This window comes from Vanacampus margaritifer, chromosome 12 (genome assembly GCF_051991255.1).
Source record: "Vanacampus margaritifer isolate UIUO_Vmar chromosome 12, RoL_Vmar_1.0, whole genome shotgun sequence".
Taxonomy (NCBI): domain Eukaryota; kingdom Metazoa; phylum Chordata; class Actinopteri; order Syngnathiformes; family Syngnathidae; genus Vanacampus; species Vanacampus margaritifer.
The window spans coordinates 20821412-20846737 of NC_135443.1; the positions used below are offsets into that span (position 1 = coordinate 20821412).

The 25326-nt window shown below is 45.0% G+C and overlaps 1 long non-coding RNA gene across 1 annotated transcript in view; it reads right to left on the bottom strand.

Moving 5' to 3' along the window:
- The window catches only part of LOC144061546 (uncharacterized), a 47946-nt gene extending 24008 nt beyond the window's left edge, over positions 1–23938 (bottom strand). Inside the window, exons 1-2 of the long non-coding RNA XR_013296204.1 lie at positions 23173–23938; positions 22958–23071 (exon numbers count right to left, since the gene is read on the bottom strand). This is a non-coding gene — a long non-coding RNA (uncharacterized LOC144061546). The remainder of the gene's footprint in view (positions 1–22957; positions 23072–23172) is intronic.
- Between the last annotated feature and the right edge of the window lie 1388 nt (positions 23939–25326).

Sequence of the window (25326 nt, forward strand, 5' to 3'; positions counted from 1 at the left end):
ACATGCACATACTCACGCACGTACTCATGCACATACTCACGCACATAGAAAAAAAAAGAAAAAGAGAAAAAAAGAGAGAGCAATGTTGATGACATGTTGAATCGGTAAGATTACCGAATGAACAATACTGAGTTATTTCAGAAAAAAAAAGCCTTTAATGATCTGGCAGCACTTTGTCGTAATCCTTCTGGATGTTAGTGCTGCCTCTTAACAATCAACTTTATGTGTGTGTTATTGTGTAGCTTTCAGGCTCATGAGGGCCACTGTACACTGCACAGCGTTCCAAAAACTACCGTCGGAACTGCGAGAGACAATCAGTGGCAGAGAGGGAGAGGGATTTCCCATCTCCGAGGATCTAACCCGAGCTTCTAATAACGAGCTTACAGCCCCCAACGCACCGCCCCCGCCATCCCACATCACACACACAAACAAAATTTACATGGTGCATCCCCCATCCATATTGTTGAATTTTAGGGTTAGGATTATGTTTTTTTTCTTATTATATGACTGTCATGATGGCTCAAATAGGGAGAGAAGTAGCTGTGATATCCTGGGCAACTTTTGAACCCTACCAAGACAAGTGACAGTCTAAATTTCTACTGGCCCTGATCTGAGCTGATCACCTTCAACCCACATTTTTTTTATTTATTATTGAGACAATGGCAACATTTGTTCTCATTTTCACATTTGGAATTTAACATCTGCAAAGAACGCACCCTCAGGTCGCAGGAGTTTTTTTTTTTCTTATTTTTTGTGTAGCTTTCAAAGCAATCTTGAATTGTTTTTATTTTATTATATTTCATTTCAACACCAGATGTTGTGAGGGGGAAGAAATTACTGGACTATCTTGTGGGACCTTTAGAAGACCACCCACACAAACTCTAGTTTGTAAATTTTAAACCCTAACCCAGGCTGGAAACCCAAATTTGAAGCACTAACCCATGCTTGAAACCCCTTTTTTTTAAACCCTAACACAGGCTCGAAAATCTAATTTGAAACCGCAATACAATTTTTTAAATCCGTCCGTCCGTCCGTCTGTCTTCTTCCGCTTATCCGGGGTCGGGTCGCGGGGGCAGCAGCTTTAGCAGGGAAGCCCAGACTTCCCTCTCCCCAGCCACTTCAGCCAGCTCATCCGACGGGACCCCAAGGCGTTTCCAGGACAGCCGAGAGACATAGTCTCTCCAGCGTGTCCTGGGTCGTCCCCGGGGCCTCCTGCCGGTAGGACATGCCCGGGACACCTCCCCAGGGAGGCGTCCAGGAGGCATCCGAACCAGATGCCCGAGCCACCTCAACTGGTTCCTCTCAACGTGGAGGAGCAGCGACTCGACGCTGAGTCCCTTTCGGATGACCGAGCTTCTCACCCTATCTCTAAGGGAGAGCCCGGCTACCCTGCGGAGGAAACTCATTTCGGCCGCTTGTATCCGGGATCTTGTTCTTTCGGTCACGACCCACAGCTCGTGACCATAGGTGAGGGTAGGAACGTAGATCGACCGGTAAATCGAGAGCTTTGCCTTTCGGCTCAGCTCCTTCTTCACCACAACGGACCGATACAGCGTCCGCACCACTGCAGACGCTGCACCGATCCGCCTGTCGATCTCCCGCTCTAACCTACCCTCACTCGTGAACAAGACCCCAAGATACTTGAACTCCTCCACTTGGGGCAGGACCTCCTCCCCGACCCGGAGAGGGCACTCCACCCTTTTCCGACTGAGGACCATGGTCTCGGATTTGGAGGTGCTGATCCTCATCCCAACCGCTTCACACTCGGCTGCGAACCGCTCCAGTGAGAGCTGGAGGTCACGGCTTGAAGAAGCCAACAGCACCACATCATCTGCAAAAAGCAGAGATGCAATGCTGAGGCCACCAAACCGGACCCCTCAACACCTCGGCTACGCCTAGAAATTCTGTCCATAAAAGTTATGAACAGAATTGGTGACAAAGGGCAACCTTGGCGGAGTCCAACCCTCACCGGAAACAAATTCGACTTACTGCCGGCAATGCGGACCAGGCTCTGACATCGGTCGTACAGGGACCGAATAGCCCATATCAGGGGGCTCGGTAACCCATACTCCCGAAGCACCCCCCACAGAACTCCCCGAGGGACACGGTCAAACGCCTTCTCCAAGTCCACAAAGCACATGTGGACTGGTTGGGCGAATTCCCACGCACCCTCGAGGACCCTGCTGAGGGTGTAGAGCTGGTCCACTGTTCCACGGCCGGGACGAAAACCACACTGCTCCTCCTGGATCCGAGATTCGACCTCCCGACGGACCCTCCTCTCCAGCACCCCTGAATAGACCTTACCTGGGAGGCTGAGGAGTGTGATCCCTCTAAAGTTGGAACACACCCTCCGGTCCCCCTTCTTAAAAAGGGGAACCACCACCCCGGTCTGCCAATCCAGAGGCACCGTCCCCGATGTCCACACGATGCTGCAGAGACGTGTCAACCACGACAGCCCCACAACATCCAGAGCCTTTAGGAACTCCAGGCGGATCTCATCCACCCCCGAGGCCCTGCCACCGAGAAGCTTTCCAACCACCTCGGCGACTTCGACCCCAGAGATAGGGGAGCCCACCTCAGAGTCCCCAGACCCTGCTTCCTCAAAGGAAGGCGTGTTGGTGGAATTGAGGAGGTCTTCGAAGTACTCTCCCCACCGGTTCACGACGTCCCGAGTCGAGGTCAACAGCACTCCGTCTCCACTATACACAGTGTTAACGGTGCACTGCTTTCCTCTCCTGAGACGCCGGATGGTGGACCAGAATTTACTCGAAGCCGTCCGGAAGTCGTTTTCCATGGCCTCACCGAACTCCTCCCATGTCCGAGTTTTTGCCTCAGCGACCGCCAAAGCCGCATTCCGCTTGGCCAGCCGGTACCCGTCAGCAGCCTCCGGAGTCCCACAGGCCAAAAAGGCCCGATAGGACTCCTTCTTCAGCTTGACGGCATCCCTTACCGCTGGTGTCCACCAGCGGGTTCGAGGATTGCCGCCACGACAGGCACCAACCACCTTACGGCCACAGCTCCGATCGGCCACCTCAACAATTGAAGCGCGGAACATGGTCCACTCGGACTCAATGTCCCCCGCCTCCCCCGGGACAATGGAGAAGCTCTGCCGGAGATGGACGTTGAAACTCTTTCTGACAGGGGATTCTGCCAGACGTTCCCAGCAGACCCTCACAGTACGTTTGGGCCTGCCTGGTCGGACCGGCATCTTACCCCGCCATCGGAGCCAACACACCACCAGGTGGTGATCAGTTGACAGCTCCGCCCCTCTCTTAACCCGAGTGTCCAACACATACGGCCGCAAGTCCGATGACACGACTACAAAGTCGATCATCGAACTACGGCCTAGGGTGTCCTGGTGCCAGGTGCACATATGGACACTCTTGTGCTTGAACATGGTGTTCGTTATGGACAGTCCGTGGCGAGCACAGAAGTCCAATAACAAAACACCACTCGGGTTTCGATCGGGGGGGCCATTCCTCCCAATCACGCCCCTCTAGGTCTCACTGTCATTACCCACGTGAGCGTTGAAGTCCCCCAGTAGAACGAGGGAGTCCCCAGGGGGTGCGCTCTCCAGCACACCCTCCAAGGACTCCAGAAAGGGTGGGTACTCTGAGCTGCTGTTCGGTGCATAAGCACAAACAACAGTCATGACCCGTCCCCCCACCCGAAGGCGGAGGGAGGCTACCCTCTCATTCACCGGGGTAAACCCCAACATACAGGCGGCTAGCTGGGGGGCAATGAGTATGCCCACACCTGCTCTGCGCCTCTCACCGTGGGCAACTCCAGAGTGGAAGAGGGTCCAGCCCCTCTCGAGAGGATTGGTACCAGAACCCAAGCCGTGTGTGGAGGTGAGTCCGACTATATCTAGTCGGAACTTCTCAGCCTCACACACCAGCTCGAGCTCCTTCCCTGTCAGAGAGGTGACATTCCATGTCCCCAGAGCTAGCTTCAGTAGCCGGGGGTCAGACCGCCAAGGCCCCGGCCTTTGGCTGCCACCCAACTCACTGCGCACCCGACCCCTTTGGCCCCTTCCACCGGTGGTGAGCCCATGGGAAGGGGGACCCATGTTGCCTTTTCGGGCCGTGCCCGGCCGGTCCCCATGGGTATAGGCCCGGCCACCAGACGCTCGCCTTCGAGCCCCACCTCCAGGCCTAGCTCCAGAGGGGGGCCCCGGTGACCCGCGTCCGGGCAAGGGAAACGAAGGTCCAAGGTTTGTATTCGTCATTGGGGTCGTTTGAGCCATGCTTTGTCTGGTCCCTCACCTAGGACCTGTTTGCCTTGGGTGGCCCTACCAGGGGCATGAAGCCCCGGACAACATAGCTCCCAGGCTCATTGGGATACGCAAACCCCTCCACCACGATAAGGTGATGACTCACGGAGGGGATTTTTTAAATCTTAATATGAAATCCAAGGTTTTAAACCTTGATTTGAAACCCTAACCCGGGCTTGAAAACCCACATTTGATACCCCAACCAAGCCTTGAAACCCTGATTTGAAACACTTTCCCACTAACACTGGCTTTTAAAACCTCATTTGTAACCCTAACCTGTTTGAAACACTAACCCATACAGGCTTGAAACATGAACGTAAAATCCAAACCTTTATTTGAAACCTTAGATCTGGAAACAAACCCTAATTTGAAAGTCTAAACCACGCTTGAAACTTTAACCCAGTCTTCCAGTCATAATTCAAAATCCTGACCCAGACTTTTTTTCGAGAGAGAGAGCTCAGTATTGTTCATTCGGTAATTTTACCGATTCGACATGTCATCTTCATTGCTCTCTCTTTTTTAATTTATTTTTTATTTTGTATGTGCGTGAGTATGTGCATGTGTATGTGTGTGTGCGCATGTGTGCGTGCGTATGAGTGTGTACTCATTAGTTCACCTAAAACCTATTAAAAATCCCATACCGTTCAGCTAAACCGAATTCTTTAGAATCCAGCTAGAGTCGTGAGGTTGTCAGGAGACCCGAGGAAGGATCAAAGAAAAGAAAGGAAAGTGAAATCCAGCACCGACCAGACATTACCTGCTACCCACTGGGTTACCAACCAGAGTCTTTCACCAACCCCAGAAACATCTAAATTCCAACAAATTAGGGAGACCTCAAGAGACCAAAGGAGAGACTGAGGAAAGGAAGGAAGGATAGATGAAGCAGAGTGAGATCCACAGACATCAGCCTCCACCGATTCAACGACCAGAGGAAGAAGCAGCTTGTGTTTGAATTTCGATAGATGCTGGTGTGGTGGATCTGGCATGCATGAAAACCTCCACCAAAGAGGGGAGCCCCAGGTCAGAGCAAACACAACCCCCCAGGGCCACTTAGGCCAAGGCAGCGCCAAGGCACAACCCCCGGGCCCCGCACACCATATTTCGAACTGCTCATTTTTGTTTGACACCGAAATCTAGGTTTAAAACCCTAGCTCTGGAGTGAAACCCTGTTTTCAAATATTATCCCTAATTTGAAACCCCAACCGTGTCTTGAAACGCTAGGTTGAAAACCTTAATTGTCGACTCGCCTGAAACCCCAATCCAGGCTTGAAACGCTTGTTTGAAGAAAATGAATATTGTGTATGGGCAACCCATCTCCATAGATCCACAGATGCACCACAAGGCTCACTGCTAGGCACCTTCTCTTTTTAATACTGTAAATACTGTACTAGATTTTCATAAGACTTTTAAAGTAATACACACCAGGATTCAACCTTTCCCATTGTACTGTATTGAATTGAACTATAGCAGTACCATCACTTGCTTTTATTCATATTTTACAACATTCAAGAATATTGTACTACTTGATATATACAGTATATATGCTGTAGTTCCCTTGTGTATTGTTAAGGCTGCACTCATGCAAAGCTTTTGTAAAGCATTAACATGAGGACACAGAGAGGATTTGGTGGATGTGGAGGGGGAGAAAGAGGATTTGGGACTTGTTAAAATGTCAAATAGAAGCTCAAAAGCACTTTGAAAAAAAGATCTTGTTCTAATAAGACAAGAGCCTCCTTGAGCCACATCAGCTCACATAAGCTACATGCTGTTAACCTCCTGTCTCGATCATTCCACAATATTTTCTTGCATGCTTCACAGGAGATTTCACTGATTGAGGCAAGAGTTCATTGATTTTCCTAAAGCGATAGCATATCAATAGGCTATCAGTATTGCCTTGAAACCATTATTTGAAACAATAAACACAAGCTTGAAGCCCTCATTTTAAACACCAGTCGCTTATTTAAAACCTTGACCCAGTCTTGAGCCACTAATTAGAAACCCCAATCCCATGTTGAAACCTTATCACAGTCTTAAAAACCAAAATTGAAACGCCACTCATTGTTTAAAACCCTTATTCCAGACCACAACCCAGGCTTGAAACCCCATTTTGAAACACTGACCCTCTAATCCTAATTGAAAACCCTAATTATAGCTTCAACCCCAATTTTGAAACCCTAACCTTAGTTTAAAACCCTACTTTGAAACTCTAATCCTAGTTTCAAACTCTAATTTGAAACCCTGCTTTGAAAAAAACGTTTTGACTGTTCAGTTTTTAACCCCTAATTTTATAGCCACTGTTATAAATTGTGACACTGTTTCAAAGCCCTACGCCTACTTTGAAATCCTACTCTAAACCCCAAACCCTAGTTTAAAACCCTTCTTTGAAACCCCAACCATGTATCTTAAAACAAGACTTCCGTACTGTTAAACCCCGCCTCTAGCGGTCAGTGAGAGACGAAATAGAACCCTCGTTTGAAAACTTAACCAAGTCTTTTAGCACCGTAACTCAAATTTCCTTCCCCTAAAGGAAATCCGAGGTTATGAGTCTGGTCTGTTTAAGCATGTGTGTGTGTTGCTACCGTTTGAATGGCAGGAAGTGTCATCTAACTCAGGTCAGTAGCACAGCTGCAAAACGTTTTACTGCTAGCTAGGCTTTTTTTTTTCTCAATGTTCCCGCATCACAATGTGACTCTCGTGTTTATTTTTTTTTATCCCTGAGGTCAGTGGAGGTCATTCGCTGAGTCATGAGAGCAGACACACCAGGTGACTCATTACAATGGATTACAGGTGAGAAGATGTCCTGTCCTGTCTGTCGCATCCTGTCCTGTCACAGCATGACTGTCACAAACAGGCCGACGATGCTGATGATGCTGACATGTACAACACAACAAGTGGAGCACAACTGGCTGCAAATTCGACATGTAAAGCCTTGAAACTTAAATTAGAAAATTTGAAACACAAATCCAGGCTTCAAACCTTCATTTGAAACCCTAAAACAGTTATGACACCAAAATTTTAAACCTTAATGGTAACATGAAGCTCTAAACCTGGCTTGAAGCCTTAATTATAAACTCCAACCTTGGCCTCAAAAAGTCATTTTAAACTTAAATCCTTGTTCATGAACCCAATTTGACAACCTAATCAAGACTTGAAACCCTATCTTCAAACCCAGGCTTGGAACCCAATTTTGAAATCTGGATCCATGTCTGAAAACCCAAGGCTGAAAACCCAGGCTTGAAAGCTTAATGGTTTGAAACCTTTACTGCATACACTCATCCTTGTTTAAAACCCTAATCTTCGCTTAAAACTTTAATGTTTAACTGTAACTCAGGTTTGAAATCCTAATTTGAAATCCTATCACCGTCTTCAAAATCTAATTTAAAACCCTAACCCAGAATTGAAACCATAACTCTTTTTCTGAAACCCTAACTCTAAATAGACACACAATACTGGTTTATTAAAGCCCTAACCCTGGTTTGAAACTGTTCCTGTTTGAAACCCTAACCCAGCCCTAGAGTCCAACTGATATTAAATTGAAACCCTAATTTAAAACCCTAACACTGCTTGGAAACCTTAATCTAAACTTGATACCCTAATTTGAAATCCTCACACTGTCTTGATAGACAATTTAAGACAACCTTAACCCCATTTTGAAAACCTAATTTAAAATTCTAACCCAGAATAGAAACCCTACTTTGAGAACCTAACCCAGGACCGAAACCCCAATTTAAAACCTTATACCTGTCTTCAAACTCAAATTTGAAATGCTACCTGTAATTCCAAACCCCCTATGTCTTGAACGCCTAACCCTGTTTTCAAACCCAACTTAACATTTCTAAACCCTGCTTGGAATGCCAATTTAAAATCTTAAACCTTGTTTGAAACCTTAACTTGAAGGATGACTTAAAACTTGACAATTTTGTATATGTAGTGCTTTATTGTTTTTACAGTCCAAACAAAGCCAGCTGGCACTTGTATGACGTATTTGAGCTTTTAAATGAGCACGCAAACAAAATGCGGACACTCCCAGGCTGGAGGACACTAGCAGGAAGTCAGAGTTTGTTGCCATGGAGACGGAAGGAAGCTCTGGTGGGACCTGATTTGGGATTGGTCAGATAAGACCAAACGAAGTCTCCGACATTGTTTGTTTGTACTCTACATTATCTTGGTCAGCACATTGACTGGTATAACCCTTGTTAGGGTCTTGTTGTAATAGGAAAAATCCACAAAAACTATGTTAGTAATAAGCAGTGCTTCAGAGTTACCAAGTATAAATACTTTCTTATTGTAACTAAACAGATTTTTCAGGTAGCTGTACTTTGCTTGAGTATTTATTTTTTAGACTTTTTACCTAGCAAAGTGTGGCACTGCCAATTTGGAGTGAACATTTTTGTCTGGCAAATACGTTGAGCAAATCCTTATAAGGGAAAGATTGGAGTCAGTTTCCTTGACTTCATGGTGATTGTGTGACTCAACTCTTCAAGACGTTTGAGACGGTCTGTATCAGCTTCCTTTAGTATACAACAATGAGGTGAGCTCACTTGAAAGAAAACTTCCTTTATGATGTGACGCGAGTTGAATATCTTTGAGTAACCTTCAAGCATTTTTTTATCGATAAGTTCACTGCGCTGTGATTTTCCACACACGCACGCACGCACATATATATATATATATATTAATCGTAATTAATCACATGGCTTTAATAGTTAACATGATTAATCACCAATTTTATGTCTGTTCTAAATGTACAATAGAATGTACAATAAGTTTTAATACTCTTGTTAACATTAGAGTGGAAAAAAATGTTAAATAGAAATATGGCTGCATCTTTTAGTCAATGATACAGTAATTTCATAATAAAGCATAAAATTGAGTTAAAATTAAAAAGATGTACTGTACTGTAAAAGACGAATGTGATATTGATTTATGTTGAGGTCATTTTTCTGCCACTAGACGGCATAATTACATTTGTAAGACATTGGTGATAGCTCAGTACATTTTTCCTTTTCATATTTGGAGCTGTCTAATCTTTAACATCAAGTAACTTGTGAAATTTTGCACATTTTTAAAATTGTAAAATGCAACTTGGCCCCAGTATCCCAAAATATATGCATTATTAACAAATTTTGACTTGGACGCGTCTGCTGCGTTACGACTGGAACTCCCCCAGTACAGGTTTTCCAAGTAAGTGGTCATTAATCGCATGTTAAAAAAAATAGTGGTGTAAAAGAAACACTAATTTTGAAACCCCTAATATATATATACATATATATATATATATATATATATATATGCTAATTAATAAAAAAAATATTTACAAACAAAATGATTTCAACCTCTTCTTACATGTAAAAAAAAAAAAAAAAACTTGTTCGCATTCCTGCATATCTTTCATGTGAAGACCAGAGGGATTTTTCCCCAATGTCCAAGGAACTAATATTTCAAAATCCTTCCATTTTGCTATCGTGCTGCTGCATGTTAGCAAGCGCTAAACAGTAAGTGTTTGCACACGTCTGCATGTTTAGTAGCGAGAGCCGAGATGGGGCTTTCATGATGAAATTCTGCCGCAATTTGACGTCGTAGTGTTGCTGGAAGGAAGAGGGGGAGGAGTGGTGGGGGGTTAGGTGTGAAAGCGGGAGGGATGGAAGGGAAAGCGATAAGGCAAAATGGCGGAAAACAAAACAAGATGGGGCGAGGGGAGCGAGAGAGGACATGAAAGAGATGAGTGTGTTTGCTTTTTTTCCACTGATTGTGTATGTGTGTGTAATTACACTCTCTGCAGCACGTACAGCTGCCGCTGCTGGCATCCTTGAAGCCTGCAAACCCTTCGAGGAGGCCGCTTGGATCACCTTCAGGCCATTAAAACAAGAGATTGGAGTGGGGCTAGTTTGGCAAGCGGTAAGGAAGGCTTGCATCATCAGTGAGATTTTGGGGGGAGTGCACCCCTGCCCCCAACTGATAAACATGAAAAGTCTTTAACCTTGATGCTCCGTGTGGCGCAGCTGCACGGACGAGCCTCAAAGAAAACCTCCTGTGAGCTGACCTTGACTTCTTTTTTTTTAGTTGAGGGTGTGTGTGTATGTGTGTGTGTGTGTGTGTGTGGGGGGGGGGGGGGGGGGGGGTAACATTTATACATGCATGTATTCATGTATGTGGGCAGGAATGGACGCATTTTAATTTAGGTAATCAGGGATCGGCTAAGGGGATTGCATTGCTTTCATATAGAAGGTTCTGGATTGAGTTCAACAGGTTCATTCACTTCAACTATGTCTTCAACAGCAATATAAAAACAAAACAAAACAAAAACACACGCGCACACACACAGGATGGTCTCCAATTGCCCACTGGTTGTTTTTTTTAAATGCTAGAGCATACAGAAGGCTTTGATACAGTTTCTGACATGAAGAAGTCACTTAAAACAACAGTAGTTATTGCTAAAAAAAAATGGCCAGCAAGTGCCAGCAGAGTATAAGAGATCAGCCAGGGCCATGTTGCAACAAGCTCTTTTTGCCATTGTTTTCAACAGGAATGTGAACAATGATGAAACTTATATTCTAAACTATATTCTAATGCTGCAAAACAGAAACCGATACAAATATAGTTTTTTTGGTATGTTCCATGTTTTTATAGTAATAGAACAGAATATTTCGTGGACCTTGCAAAATCAGTCCAAATCCAGTAAAACAGCCGGGAGCGAAGGGGGTTGCTTCAGTGAAAATGGCTGGGAGTGAATGAGTTTTAAAGGAAATGAGGTGAGCCACTTTGATTGGACGGAAATTGTATGCGGCCCCTCCCACAACGGCGGAAATGTCCACTTCTACCTAGCAAAATACCATAGGAAAGAACACTCCACCCATGTGCACAGGTAGAGGAAATTAGGGCCCCATGTACACATTCGTCTGTCCATTTACATACTGCCATCTTTTTGTCCATTCACATGCACATGTTAAGATCTGTCTGTCCATTCACATCCACAAACTGTAAACAACTTAGTTTTTCTGTTCACGTCCACACATGACGCAACGATGAACAGGCTTGATGTATGGAGTAGCTTCAACCCGCCGTGCATGCTTACATGAAGCCTTCACGTCTACGAAGGCCATCGTATGAATAAGTTGAAAGAACGGTCGCCGTGTTCCCCCGAAGATGCCTGGGGAGCAGCAGGCAGCGAAGAGAAAACAAAGTGTGAGGAGCATGTTTATATGGCGCGCTCCGCCTCGGGCTCACTCTCTGCTGCGTGCCTTCATTTCAATTCAGTCATTTGAGAAGATAAAGCCGCCATTTCATTCTTTCTTTTCTAAACGGGGAGCTTGTCTTTCCTCACCTTGTTTGCAGAGCACGGCGACCAATCAGAGGGGAATGCTTTCACGCCGTCGGCATTTTAATACTCCACTTGCTACATCGTGAGCTGCTTTTTTATTGCCTCATTTTAGCTATGCTGGCCTGTGTCAAAATGACACAACATATATTTTCTTACTGCAATCAATTAAAAACCAAATCACGGTCACTATATTGTGGTTCATCATTTGTGCCATTATATATCGCATATTTTTAAGTGGGTTACACTACAATAAAGTCCGAATTTAGAGTCATATGCTTTATTTGTATGAGTTGCTGCTACATGTGTGTCAAGGTAGTAGCTGTTTAAGGGTTTATAATTACAGTATAAACCATGCTAATCCAATGCTTATTTCTGTTAGCCTGTTTTATATGTTAATATTATGCTAGTGGACTTGGTAAAGCCAAATGATTTGGTGCAATTGTAAATGTGTTTAAATATTACAATATTTAATTCTCTTTTGCTTGAAACTTTTGTTTATATGTTCTTAGTCTAATTGCATAGTTGCCTAAGTCATATTAAAATATTTCCAGAAAACAAGAAAATAAAAAAATCAATAAACAAAAAAAGCCTACTTAACCTGTGCAGATTATCATAACCTGGATGACTGAGAATCTACACAGACATAGGAAAAAAGAAAGAAAATACAAAATTGGCAATCAATCAAATTGTGATATTTGTATTAATATTGTGACAGTATTTTAAAAACGACTTAGGCAATTATGGGCTATTGATGTGTTGCCGTTCTGTGTGTGTTTGAAGTTTTAAATTACCATTACATCTATGATAATTTTATTAGGGTTTTTATTATCTATGATGTTTTTCATTTGATGTTAGCATTAAACTAGTGGACTTATTTGATAAAATTATATGGTTTAGTTGATTGTGACATTTTGATGTTTAAATATGCAATGATTCATTAGTTTTCGTTTTATGTCAGTTGAGGGGTGGAAAAATAAAAAGTTTGAAGCAAGCAAGCTTTGCATCTGATTTGGAAAACTGAGCGCTCTTTTTGCTTCCTGAAACTGATCTTACACGATAGTCTCCCAATTCCTGACAGCGAGAGGGAACAGGCACTAAGAAATACTTGAAAAAGTGTGCCAAAATGGGAAAACTAACCATCTCTGCCCACCCAAGCCAGAATGTTGGACCCAATACAAAATGATTTTTTTTCAAATCATCTGATTCAAACATGTTGATAGAATCAGCGGATTCCAAACATAAACAATGCCAATCAGGACAAGCATCTGCGTGAAGGAGTGGAAAACGCTGCCTCCAATCAGCAAGGCTGCCAAAAACAACCCACTTGTACTCTACAAACACACACACACACAAATATACACACTTACATTACATACATTTGCATTCACCAAATCAAGTCTTAAAACAATTGTTTGTTTTCCCGGGAGAGCCGTTGATTGCCGACTGTGATCTTTGCTCTTGTACAAACATACAAACTGCTAGAAAGAGATGTAAAAAAGTGATATATTGGGGGGTGGGGGTGTCTAAAGACCCCCAGACATTTTGACCATGTGTCATGTTTACTTTCAGTCTTGTTTACTCCCTGTCATGTTTTCCCCTTGTCTTGTCATTTCCTGTTTTAGTGTGAAAAGTCTGACTCCTCTCGTTTCTGGTCACTTGCCCTTCCTCGTGTGGTGTCTGTGTCAACCTTGATTGTGTCCACCTTTCCCCATTACCCTCATGTGTCATCCAATCAGTGCCCTCAGCCAGGTGTGTCTTGTCATGTCATTAGTGTTGGTGTATTTAGTCGGTTGTCTCCCCCCTGTCTGTGTCGGTTCATTTTTTTGCTGTTGCCACGTTCATAAGTCTTTTGCCACGTCACGCTGACCTCTTTGCCTTATACGGATCCATGTCATGTTGTTAGTCTCGCCTTAGTTGTTTTTTCATGTTTTGCTTCAGGTTTTGTTAGTTCCATTTGTTTTGTACTTTGAAGTTAGCCTTTTTTTGATTTTATATTAAAACCGCTTTTGGACTGCACCTCTGCCTCCTTGCTCTGCCTTCCCGCATCTGGGTCCTAAAGCCCCACCTTACTGACAGAATGAACCGACCAAGATCAGACCCAGCGGAAAGCTTCCGTAAGCGACCGGCTCGTCGTCGGTCGACACGGAAGCACCATCAGCCTGCCATCCAATCCCATTCCATCCAAGTAAGCTCCTTTTCACGGTATTTGTCTTCTCTTCCCCTTTCACACGATCAGCAAAACGCACTCAAGTCTCTGCCCTACGACACCATTTTGTCGCCTCAATGTTTTTTAGACTCTGACATCTCCGATGATGAAGATGAAGGTCCCTTTCCCATTAATGCGCTTACGGATTACAGTTCCGAATCTGACTCCGAATTGGACTTTTTCACCAGTTTAGTCCCCCACATGTTTTCTTCACAGTTTTCATTTAGGGATTATTTTGACACCGGGTCATGTCACCCCTCCTCACCTGGGTCTCCGCCGTGTTCACCACACCGGTCCCCATCGCGTGCACCTCATAGCCTACCGTTACCGCCACGTCATGACATAGTTTCCCCTTTACCTGGTTCCTTACCCACTCCCGTTAGTTTACGTCACGATCCTTCACTCTCGGTATCCTCGGGTTATAGTCTCCCTATTGCTCCTCACTCCCCATGGTGGCAGGCTGATGAGGCTCCGGCTCCGCAGCCTCAAGTCCCTATCGTGCCACGTCAGCCAATGTCCGAAGTCCAAAGTCCACGAACCACGTCGGCCGTCGGAGCCTCAGGTCCACGAGCCACGTCGGCCGTCGGGGCCTCAGGTCTCCGCGCCACGTCGGCCGTCGGGGCCTCAGGTCTCCGCGCCACGTCGGCCGTCGGGGCCTCAGGTCTCCGAGCCACGTCGGCCGTCGGGGCCTCAGGTCTCCGAGCCACGTCGGCCGTCGGGGCCTCAGGTCTCCGAGCCACGTCGGCCGTCGGGGCCTCAGGTCTCCGAGCCACGTCGGCCGTCGGGGCCTCAGGTCTCCGAGCCACGTCGGCCGTCGGGGCCTCAGGTCTCCGAGCCACGTCGGCCGTCGGGGCCTCAGGTCTCCGAGCCACGTCGGCCGTCGGGGCCTCAGGTCTCCGAGCCACGTCGGCCGTCGGGGCCTCAGGTCTCCGAGCCACGTCGGCCGTCGGGGCCTCAGGTCTCCGAGCCACGTCGGCCGTCGGGGCCTCAGGTCTCCGAGCCACGTCGGCCGTCGGGGCCTCAGGTCTCCGAGCCACGTCGGCCGTCGGGGCCTCAGGTCTCCGAGCCACGTCGGCCGTCGGGGCCTCAGGTCTCCGAGCCACGTCGGCCGCCGTCCCGCCTCCGCGGCAGCTCCCGGTCCCCGTGCCGGCTCCGCGGCAGCTCCCGGCCCCCGTGCCGGCTCCGCGGCAGCCCCCGGCCCCCGTGCCGGCTCCGCGTCAGCTCCAGGTTCCCGTGCCGGTTTCACGTCAGCCCCAAGATCCCGTATAAGCTCCGCGTCAGGCCCAGGTTTCCGTCCCGCTTTCATGTCAGGCCCAAGATTCCGTCCCGTTTTCACGTCAGCCCCAAGATCCCGTATCAGCTCCGCGTCAGGCCCAGGTTTCCGTCCCGTTTTCACGTCAGCCCCAAGATCCCGTATCAGCTCCGCGTCAGGCCCAGTTTTCCGTCCCGTTTTCACGTCGGCCCCAAGATCCCGTATCAGCTCCGCGTTAGGCCCAGGTTTCCGTGCCGTTTTCACGTCGGCCCCAAGATCCCGTATCAGCTCCGCGTCAGGCCCAGGTTTCCGTCCCGTTTTCACGTCAGCCCCAAGATCCCGTACCAGCTCCGCGTCAGGCCCAGGTTTCCGTCCCGGCTTTGCGGCAGCCCCAGGATTCCGGATCAGCTCCACAGCAGCTTCCGGCTCCGCGTCAGCTCCAAGTTCCCATATCAGCTCCACAGCAGGCCCCGGACTCCGCGTCAGCTCCAAGTTCCCATATCAGCTCCACAGCAGGCCCCGGACTCCGCGTCAGCTCCAAGTTCCCATATCAGCTCCACAGCAGGCCCCGGACTCCGTGCCGGCTCCGCGACAGCCCCCGGACTCCGTGCCGCCTCCACGGCAGCCTCAAGTCTTCGCGCCTCGTCGGCAGCCTCAAGTCTTCGCGCCTCGTCGGCAGCCTCAAGTCTTCGCGCCTCGTCGGCAGCCTCAAGTCTTCGCGCCTCGTCGGCAGCCTCAAGTCTTCGCGCCTCGTCGGCAGCCTCAAGTCTTCGCGCCTCGTCGGCAGCCTCAAGTCTTCGCGCCTCGTCGGCAGCCTCAAGTCTTCGCGCCTCGTCGGCAGCCTCAAGTCTTCGCGCCTCGTCGGCAGCCTCAAGTCTTCGCGCCTCGTCGGCAGCCTCAAGTCTTCGCGCCTCGTCGGCAGCCTCCACGGCAGCCTCCACGGCAGCCTCCACGGCAGCCTCCACGGCAGCCTCCACGGCAGCCTCCACGGCAGCCTCCACGGCAGCCTCCACGGCAGCCTCCACGGCAGCCTCCACGGCAGCCTCCACGGCAGCCTCAAGTCTTCGCGCCTCGCCGGCCGCCTCAAGTCTTCGCGCCTCGCCGGCCGCCTCAAGTCCTCGCGCCTCGCCGGCCGCCTCAAGTCCTCTCGCCTCGCCGGCCGCCTCAAGTCCTCTCGCCTCGCCGGCCGCCTCAAGTCCTCTCGCCTCGCCGGCCGCCTCAAGTCCTCTCGCCTCGCCGGCCGCCTCAAGTCCTCTCGCCTCGTCGGCCGCCTCAAGTCCTCGCGCCTCCACGGCAGCTTCAGGACCCCGGGCGTCCTCACCCTCTGCAGCCCCGGGCCTCCTGGCTTCGGCCGCTCTCGAGCGGGGTCTCTTCGCTTCTTCCATGGCAGTGTCAGGCCCATGGGGGTGGACAGGAGATGTTCATCCCACGGCCGTCCTATTCCGGTGTGGCGTCCGGGGCGCCCTCCAGATCGGCGCCGCCGAGCTCCCCTCGTCTGGCGTCCGGGACGTCCCCCGGACTAGACTGGAGGGATGTGCCAGGTTCCCGCCTCCGCGCCCCCTCCGCCCACCCTGTTTTTGAACTTTTTAAGGGACGTCTGGAAGCCGTCCCTCGACGGAGGGGTTCTGTCATGTTTACTTTCAGTCTTGTTTACTCCCTGTCATGTTTTCCCCTTGTCTTGTCATTTCCTGTTTTAGTGTGAAAAATCTGACTCCTCGTTTCTGGTCACTTGCCCTTCCTCGTGTGGTGTCTGTGTCAACCTTGATTGTGTCCACCTTTCCCCATTACCCTCATGTGTCATCCAATCAGTGCCCTCAGCCAGGTGTGTCATGTCATTAGTGTTGGTGTATTTAGTCGGTTGTCTCCCCCCTGTCTGTGTCGGTTCATTTTTTGCTGTTGCCACGTTCGTAAGTCTTTTGCCACGTCACGCTGACCTCTTTGCCTTATACGGATCCATGTCATGTTGTTAGTCTCGCCTTAGTTGTTTTTTCATGTTTTGCTTCAGGTTTTGTTAGTTCCATTTGTTTTGTACTTTGAAGTTAGCCTTTTTTTGATTTTATATTAAAACCGCTTTTGGACTGCACCTCTGCCTTCCCGCATCTGGGTCCTAAGCCCCACCTTACTGACACCATGCAGGAATTTCCATTTCAGTCACTGCAGCTGCATAAATGGAGAAAAATTGACTAAAGCTGGGGGTTTTTGATTCCACTGGTCTAAAATATGATTCAAATATCTAGTTTTGTTATTGAATATGGGCCAAAAAGTAAGGATTTGTTGATAGGACCAAAGCAACAATAAGACATTTTGTTTTTTGACTGGAGTTCCCCAGAGAAATGGTTGAAGCCCATTCATTTTCTGTCAGTATTTTGCCACTTGCTGTAGGTGGACTATTTCCTCATATGTTTGTCCATATATTTACCATTTATGGTCTCATATACATTTACAAAACAGGGTCCATCAAGTAACTAGTAGCAAGACACAGTTTGGAGCTCCTCAAGGGAGTGTTTGAGTTCCATTCATTTTATAAACAACTGGAATGATGAATCCAATTCTACTTAAAGTCCAAATGAAATACTTAAATATCCAAATTAGGGTTGTCAAAATGAGTGCATTAATTTGAAGTTAATTTAAAGTTCCTCTAACGGCACAATTTTTTTTTAAGCACGATTAATGACCGCCCCTTACTTGGAAAGCCTGTACTGGGGGAAGTCGCAACGCAGCAGACACATCCAGTTAAAATTTAGCAGTAATACATTTAATAGTAATGCATATATTTGTGGAGACTGGGGCCAAGTTGTATTTTACAATTTTCAAAATGGGCAAAATTTCACAAGTTACTTCATGTTAAAGATTAGATGGCTCTTAATATGAAAAGAAAAATGCACTGAGCTGTCACAATTTCACAATTTCAGAAAAATGATTTCAACACAAATCAATATCACACTCGTTTTTTTACATAACATCTTTTTAATTTTAACTCAATTTTATGATTATTATAGATTCAGCCATATTTCTATTAGTTTAACATTTTTTCCCACTTTTGTGTTGACAAGAGTATGAAAACTTTGAAAAAAATATTTTATTGTACATTTTATGATACATTTAGAAAATATATAAAATATGCAATTAATTGTGAGTTAACTGTTGAAGTCATGCGATTAAATACAATTCAAAAGTAAAATCACCTGATACCCCTGATCCAAATGTAAATATTTTATAAGCGTATGGTGTCATGTAAAGTCCTCTCAATCAGTGGCATGACACATTTCTGAGTGGAGTCCCTCAGGGAAACATTTAAAGTCCGTTCATTTTCTGTTCAATTATACAAAGCTCCCATTTTTCTCCACTTCCTGCTGGTGGAAAGGGTCTGAAGACATTTAATATTTTCAATTTGATGTTTTACTGTTTTTGAATTTACTTATAGGCATATCAATGTGATATAATCATGAGTGTTTAAAAAGAATACAGTGGGATGGTGATTTTGTGAACTTTATTTGATCTTTGTACCCTCAAATGCTGTTGGAGGGGCAATGTGCATGATGTTGTCAGAGTCTCTTGTCACTTAGGGACTGAAGGTCTGGGGTCAGATTTTGATTACTTCTGTTCCCCCAATCAAGAAGGGGAACTGTATAAAGATGTCTGTTTACCATCAACCTTACACCTTTGTTCAATCTAGGAGATGACATGTCTGCCCTTTGTTCAATCAAGAGACGGGAGGAGGAACCTTTTATCTTTTTTGTATAAATGAGTCGATGTTCTGTAAATTGTCACACTCTTGGGGTCATCATGTTGCATTCAGATGTGGTGTCCTAACGGTGTCTTTGGAAGCTTTTAAATAAATCCTTGCAAGGAACCTTGTTCATCAGATCTCGGATACAATGATTTTGAACACGCAAAGATTACACTTAATATAGTAATCAAACAATTCCTTCAGGTCCCAATACTTTTGTCCATGCAGCACACACAGAAATTAATTTTCGAAATCCTTCTGTTAGCTTCATTAGTGGCATGAAAGCAACCAATCCCACTGTAAATGTCACGAAAGAGACATGAGTGGAGATGACAGACTAATAAATGATAAACAAGTGTTCAGCTGACCTAGTGTGTGTGTGTGTGTGTGTGTGTGTGTGTGCCGTCGAAATGTCTACCGCTTGCTGACGAGAACGAGAAGCGACACAAGTGTTTAAAGCGCAAATATTTTCAAAGCCTGCGTCGCTCGTCAAGGATTTTGTCAGGGAAGAGAGGCGCTTGCATTATTTAGCGGCCATCGCAGACAAACACATTTGGTTCAACCCTTTTTGGACTCCATTACATACTGTTCATTTTCCATGCACACATGGTCAACTTTGACCTGGGCCAGGAATATCTTCGGAACAACTGTCTGTATCACATTATAATACCATCTGACCGTCTGTTTAGTACATATGATCATTCATTTTCAAGAAAATATAACACTGTAGTATTGTACTACATACTGTGATAACATATTTAAAATAGAATATAAAGAACTAAGTATGAAAAATTATTTCATGCAATCACTGTACTGGTCTTTCTGATGTGGACGCCTGGCAACTAGTGGGCAGTAGAATATAGAGGTACCGAGGAGACGGTCACAACAGCTCAGTAAACTGCAGTACAATTAGTCATTTTTCATACCAAAAATAAAAAAATAAAATGGGTCACTTTAGGAACAGTGAAAGAAAGAAGAAAGAGAAATCTAATTTCAACTTGAAAGAATGACATTTACGGTATTTTTATTGCTGTCAAATGTAAAAACAAGTCAAATTTGAACCGAACTTAACCGACCCCAAAAATGCACACGATCACCTTCAGATTCCGCCCGGTGAGCCAAATGAGTGATGAAAGACAAATGTAACACCAGGTTGATAGGTGGGAAATGAGACAAACATTTGCAGGACGTAAGCGGCTGATTTTTTTTTAAACATTGTGTGGGCGCTAAAAGCACTCTTTGTGAACATCTTAAAACAACCCCTCCTACTCCCCCTCCTCTTCACTTCTTCACTCTCACAGAAGTACCTTCTAACATCATTTGTAATGTCATGTTTATTTGCCTCCATTTACAGATGCACCAATACAAAAGGAAGTGCAGCTTTTAAAAGAGATTAAATGATTTACAAATAAGCCAAAATGGGATAAGAATGAAATTATTTCTACCAGGTCTGCTAAAGGTAATATCAATAAAAGCATAAAGTCACATTTTTGTCCTTGCTATAGGTTGTATATTAAAAAAACAACATATTTTTCAAGAGAAAGGAAAATTCTAAATTATTTTTAGTCTTGTACTTCCACTTGCTGTCGACTGAAAATGACATCACAGTGCCGAAGGGCTCAGCTTGTGAACGTCACACAACCAAACCTAGATAACAGGTGAGCCGTGATGGAGCCTGTTTTTTCAAGATAAAATTTTATAAAAAATATTTCATGTTTTTTCGATTTAAAAAAAGAGGGGGAGGGGGAATCTGACTTCCCAGGGGAAAAAAGTCCCAATATTACAAGAATAATTATCTTTTGTGAACATCTTCAACAACCCCTCCTCTTCCTCCTTGCATTGCTCACCGTCACCCAGCAGCAACTTTAAACGGCATCAGTAACGCTGCATTTATTGGCCTCCGTTTAGTCTTTAGAGATAAACCCGCTTTCAAATGTGGAGCATCACAGCTGAGCGCAGGCTTGCAAATACCAGGAAGTGTAGCTTTTTAAAACAGATAAAACTGAATTACAAACTACTAGCCAACAACTGATAAATTAATTCTCAAAATTATTTCCAACACTTTTTGCTCTTCTGAGAGCGATTGCATCAATACAAGAAAACCCCCAAAACCCTGATTTATTTGCTACATTTTGAAACTGATTAAGACAAGAAGACTTACTATTAATGGACCAAAATCCATCTCTATAGTGGTTGAACCAAATATGCACACGCTTTCATTCACACTTCCCTTGGAATTCCAACCACCCTTCCACCGCCTTGTAACCCTAACTCCATTTATCCCTCATACTCAACAACTCCATCATCCCTTCAGCAGTATTTCACATTAACGTTGATGTCAGTTTTTGGAGTTGTGCGCACACACGCAGACGCACATATGCACGCATTATGTAGCACTTAGTCATGCGGGCTGACACATCCTAATAATTGTTACTTTGTGCCATACTTAAGTTAGACAAGCACAGTCGACAAGCATGTGCACGCACGCACACACACACACACACACACACACACACACACACACACACACACACACACATCTAAAGGCAAACAATGTGGACAGCGAGCCTGCTATTTTTAAAGGGCACACTTCACAAGATATCATCTCCTCATCATTGGTCCTCAGGGATTTTGGGCTATTTACACAATATGCAAATGTACACACACATACATACACACACAAGCTTGCACACATATTTACGCACAAACAAAGAGTCACTATCATACCAATAGAATCAAATGCAACTTGCCAATGTGTTGAGATGTATTTTCCGACATGATAAAGATGTTGTCGTTGTTTTTTGATGAATAAAAGAATGAAAAGTCTATTATATTTTGGGGTTGAAAAGTCTCCGATATAAAGAAAAAAGTAATGTTTTTTTTTTAACTGAATAAAGGAAATAAGTATTATTACTAATATTTTTCATGTTTTTTTCAAGAAAATAATAATAATATTAAGACAATAAAGTCATATATTTAAAAAAAAACATCATAAAAGTATGAGATGTTTACGTTATAAAAGAAATAGAAAGACATTTTGCATTTATATTTACATTGGAGTTTATATAGGACAAAACATGAGATCGTTTTTTTAGTTAATTTTTTTTAGTCTTAATATTATAATGCTAAAGTATATTTTGTAGTAAACTGTCCTATATTTTGAGGAATACAAATAACAATATTAGGATAATAAAGTCACATTTCTTAGAATGTGAAGAAACAAATATTAGATGAAAAGTTTTGTTTATTGCTGTTGTAAAAGTTGCATTTATTTTGAGATAAAGAGTTGTCTCTTCTCAAGATAAAAGTCGTATTATTATTTAAAAAAACATATTGCAGGGAAAATAGCCACAATACTAGGGGAATAAAGTAATTAAAAAGACAATTTTAGATGAAAAGTTAAATCTTTTTAGGGAAAAAAATATATCGGAATGGAACAATATATTTTAGGCATGAAAAGTAATTTTACAATATTAAAATCCAAATTTTCAAAGAAAAGTAGTCGTACATTTCAAGAAAAAAAGGTCATAGTATTAGGAGAATAAAGGCATATTTTTTCCACACACACACACACACGCACGCTCACGCACACACATGAGCACACACACGCACGCAGACACACACACTGAGCCTTGACTGCTGCGTCAACATTGATATTCTCTAACATAACAGACATGTTGTAACACTTGCTAAAACATGTTAGCTGCGTGGACGCCAAAGGGAAACTTATATGTCATCCTCCCCCTCATCTTATTCTTTTTCCTCTTCTTCGGTATTCCCTGTTTCTCGTCTGCCGGCTGGCCAGCCAGCCAGCCAGCACGTGATGATGCAAGCGACGGCCAAGCGGTAGCAAGAATCAGCTCGGAATCATCTCAGCCTTCAGTTGTGAGCTTAATCCTGCTTACCAGATCACACTGGGAGCAACATGAATATTCAATATACCGCTGCTGGAAGGGTTTTGGTTGGCTGTGGCATTAATTCATGACACAACACTGCAATCTGTTGCTTTATATTGTGCAAAGTGGCAGTTGGCATGAAAAACTTGCACAGACCAATCATTGCCTAAGGAGCGGAAGTGTCCCAACCAATCATAACTATAGACTAGAGAGAACTACTGGATCGTCTTGAGCAGTAGGTTCGCATCATGAGTGTGGCTAAATTGGTCTCACTCATACCTCCACCAAGATCTTTTTCAGTATCCGTAGACCAGTCCTCGTCATGTCTTTTGGTGTCCCCCAGTGATCCATTCTGGGTCCAATGCTTTTCTTGCCTTTCCATGCTCCCTCCCCCTAGGGAATACCAACAGAAAATTCAATATTTCATCCCATTTCTTTGCAAAAGACTCCACTTGTAACTCCATCCAGTTGCTCTATAAATAAACTTTACTCACTAGAGGAAATGTTCCAACCAATCACAGTGGGCTATAGTCCTGCGCAAAGAGAAGACGTGTGCAGACCAATTATGTTGGGCCATAGCCCACTACATTTAAGTTTGAATTTCACAGCTGTTGGGCTAATCAGGGAATACGGATGTTTATCCGAGTAGAAACCACTGAGGGACTGTTGGTCCTGTTCTATCGTGCTTGAGGTACAACATTGTGTTTTGATTTAAAGGAGTGAGGCGCTGTCAGGTCTGGCAATGAAAGCAGTTCCTTTAGGCTGGGTGGGGGTGGGGTGTCGCATTCGACATTATCCTCGTTCGCCTCGTTCCTGTCGCGTCTGGCTGGCGGGCCTTGATGTCGGCCTCCCGGTGGTCCTCCTACCGTCCCGCCGCCATCCAGGAGAACATCAACCGCTTTTTTACATGTCAGCCAGCCAGGACACCGTTTGGAGGCTTTTTTTTCTCCTTCTTTCTTAGGAAAGTAGGCCAAGTGCGCAACGAGCTGCAGAACGAACGTAGAGGAGGCAAAGCAGCGGGTAAACAAGAGATTTTCTGTCATGTTTGCCATGTCGCGTTTGATCGACGCGGGGACAGACGTCATTCTTTGCAGAGACAGCTGACACGCTCGGCTCGGCTCGTCACTGCCTTGGTTTTCCTCCAGGAATTGTTCAAATACGTCTCTATTATTTAAATCTATCTGCTATTAATGTCCATTTCACGAGGTTTCGATGCTCAAAAGTGACACACGTCTATCAGATAGTCACTTTTCCCTAGATTGTCTGTCTGAAATGACACTTAAAGGCACACAAATACTCTGGTAGGATTTAAGAAAATCCCAAAGACTGATGAAAGTAAACAAAGAGATGACAAAAAGTGAACCATGCCATAGAGATCTGAATTTGAATTATCAGAATTTAAATGATCAATTGTTAACTGATACCATATTTTGGATATCTATATCGAGTTGAAGAAAAAATAGCTGCAGCTCACCACTTTTAAGCTTGCCAGATTCATACTGTGCGCCCCTTTGAAGAGAGTGTTTGAGCCTTGTTGTTTTTCCCCCTCCCCCTCCCCTTCCTTATGTTTTCTTTTTTTCATCAAAGAAACAAGTGGCGCAGAAAGTTGACAAGACAGGCTTGCCATTCTGTCTCCCTCTGTTGTTTTCATTTTTCTTGAATGGGTTGTGACTGAGGGAATAGCACTTTTAGGGATCAATAAGTAATCTGAATCAGAGGAGGGGAAGGGTTCCAACCGATAACGCTGGAACATAGGCTACTGGTTGTGCGACAAATGAACTTTTCTGAAAAAGGTCTCTTGATTTTTAATGCCACCAATTATTTTCCAGACAACTAACCAGATAGGAACGATGTTATAGAGATCAGAATTTGAACCATCAATTATTAACTGATAACATATACTCAACAAAAATATAAACTCAACACTTTTGTTTTTGCTCTCATTTTTTTAGATGAACTCAAAGACATCTAAAACTTCTTCCACATACACAATATCACAATTTCTCTCAAATATTGTTCACAAACCATAAAACTGTGAGAGTGAGCACTTCTCCTTTGCCGAAATAATCAATCCCACCTCACAGGTGTGCCATATCAAGATGAGATGACCTTTCAGAGTGCCCTTTTATTGCGGCCAGTCTAAGGCACACCTGTGCACTAATCATGATGTCTAATCAGCATCTTGATATGGCCCACCTGTGAGGTGGGATGGATTATTTCGGCAAAGAAAAAGTGCTCACTATCAGAGATTTAAGCCCCGTCCACACGAAAGCCAGTTTTAATGTATCCTCTTACCGTTTAAGCCGTTTATCGACGTTTCGGAGCTTGAAGCCAATCACTTTTGAAACCAGAGTGGAAAGGTTTCAACACGAGCACCGTACGCGTCCGTCTGGACATCATATGCAGGATACTCCTCCAGTGATGACGTATTGGCCGCAGCTCTATGACGACGCATTGTCGCAGATTGATGACGTATGCGCCAATTCTCGCGTGACTGCGCGCGAACCGTCAGTGTACTTCAATCACCCGCCATTGTCACTTCTCCTGTGTTCGTCTTTTTCATGTTGTTTTGATACGTGCAAAGCCATGTTTGTTCTGTAGATTGCAATAAAGTTTTTTTTTTTTGTTTAAGTGTCCGTCTTCTTCGC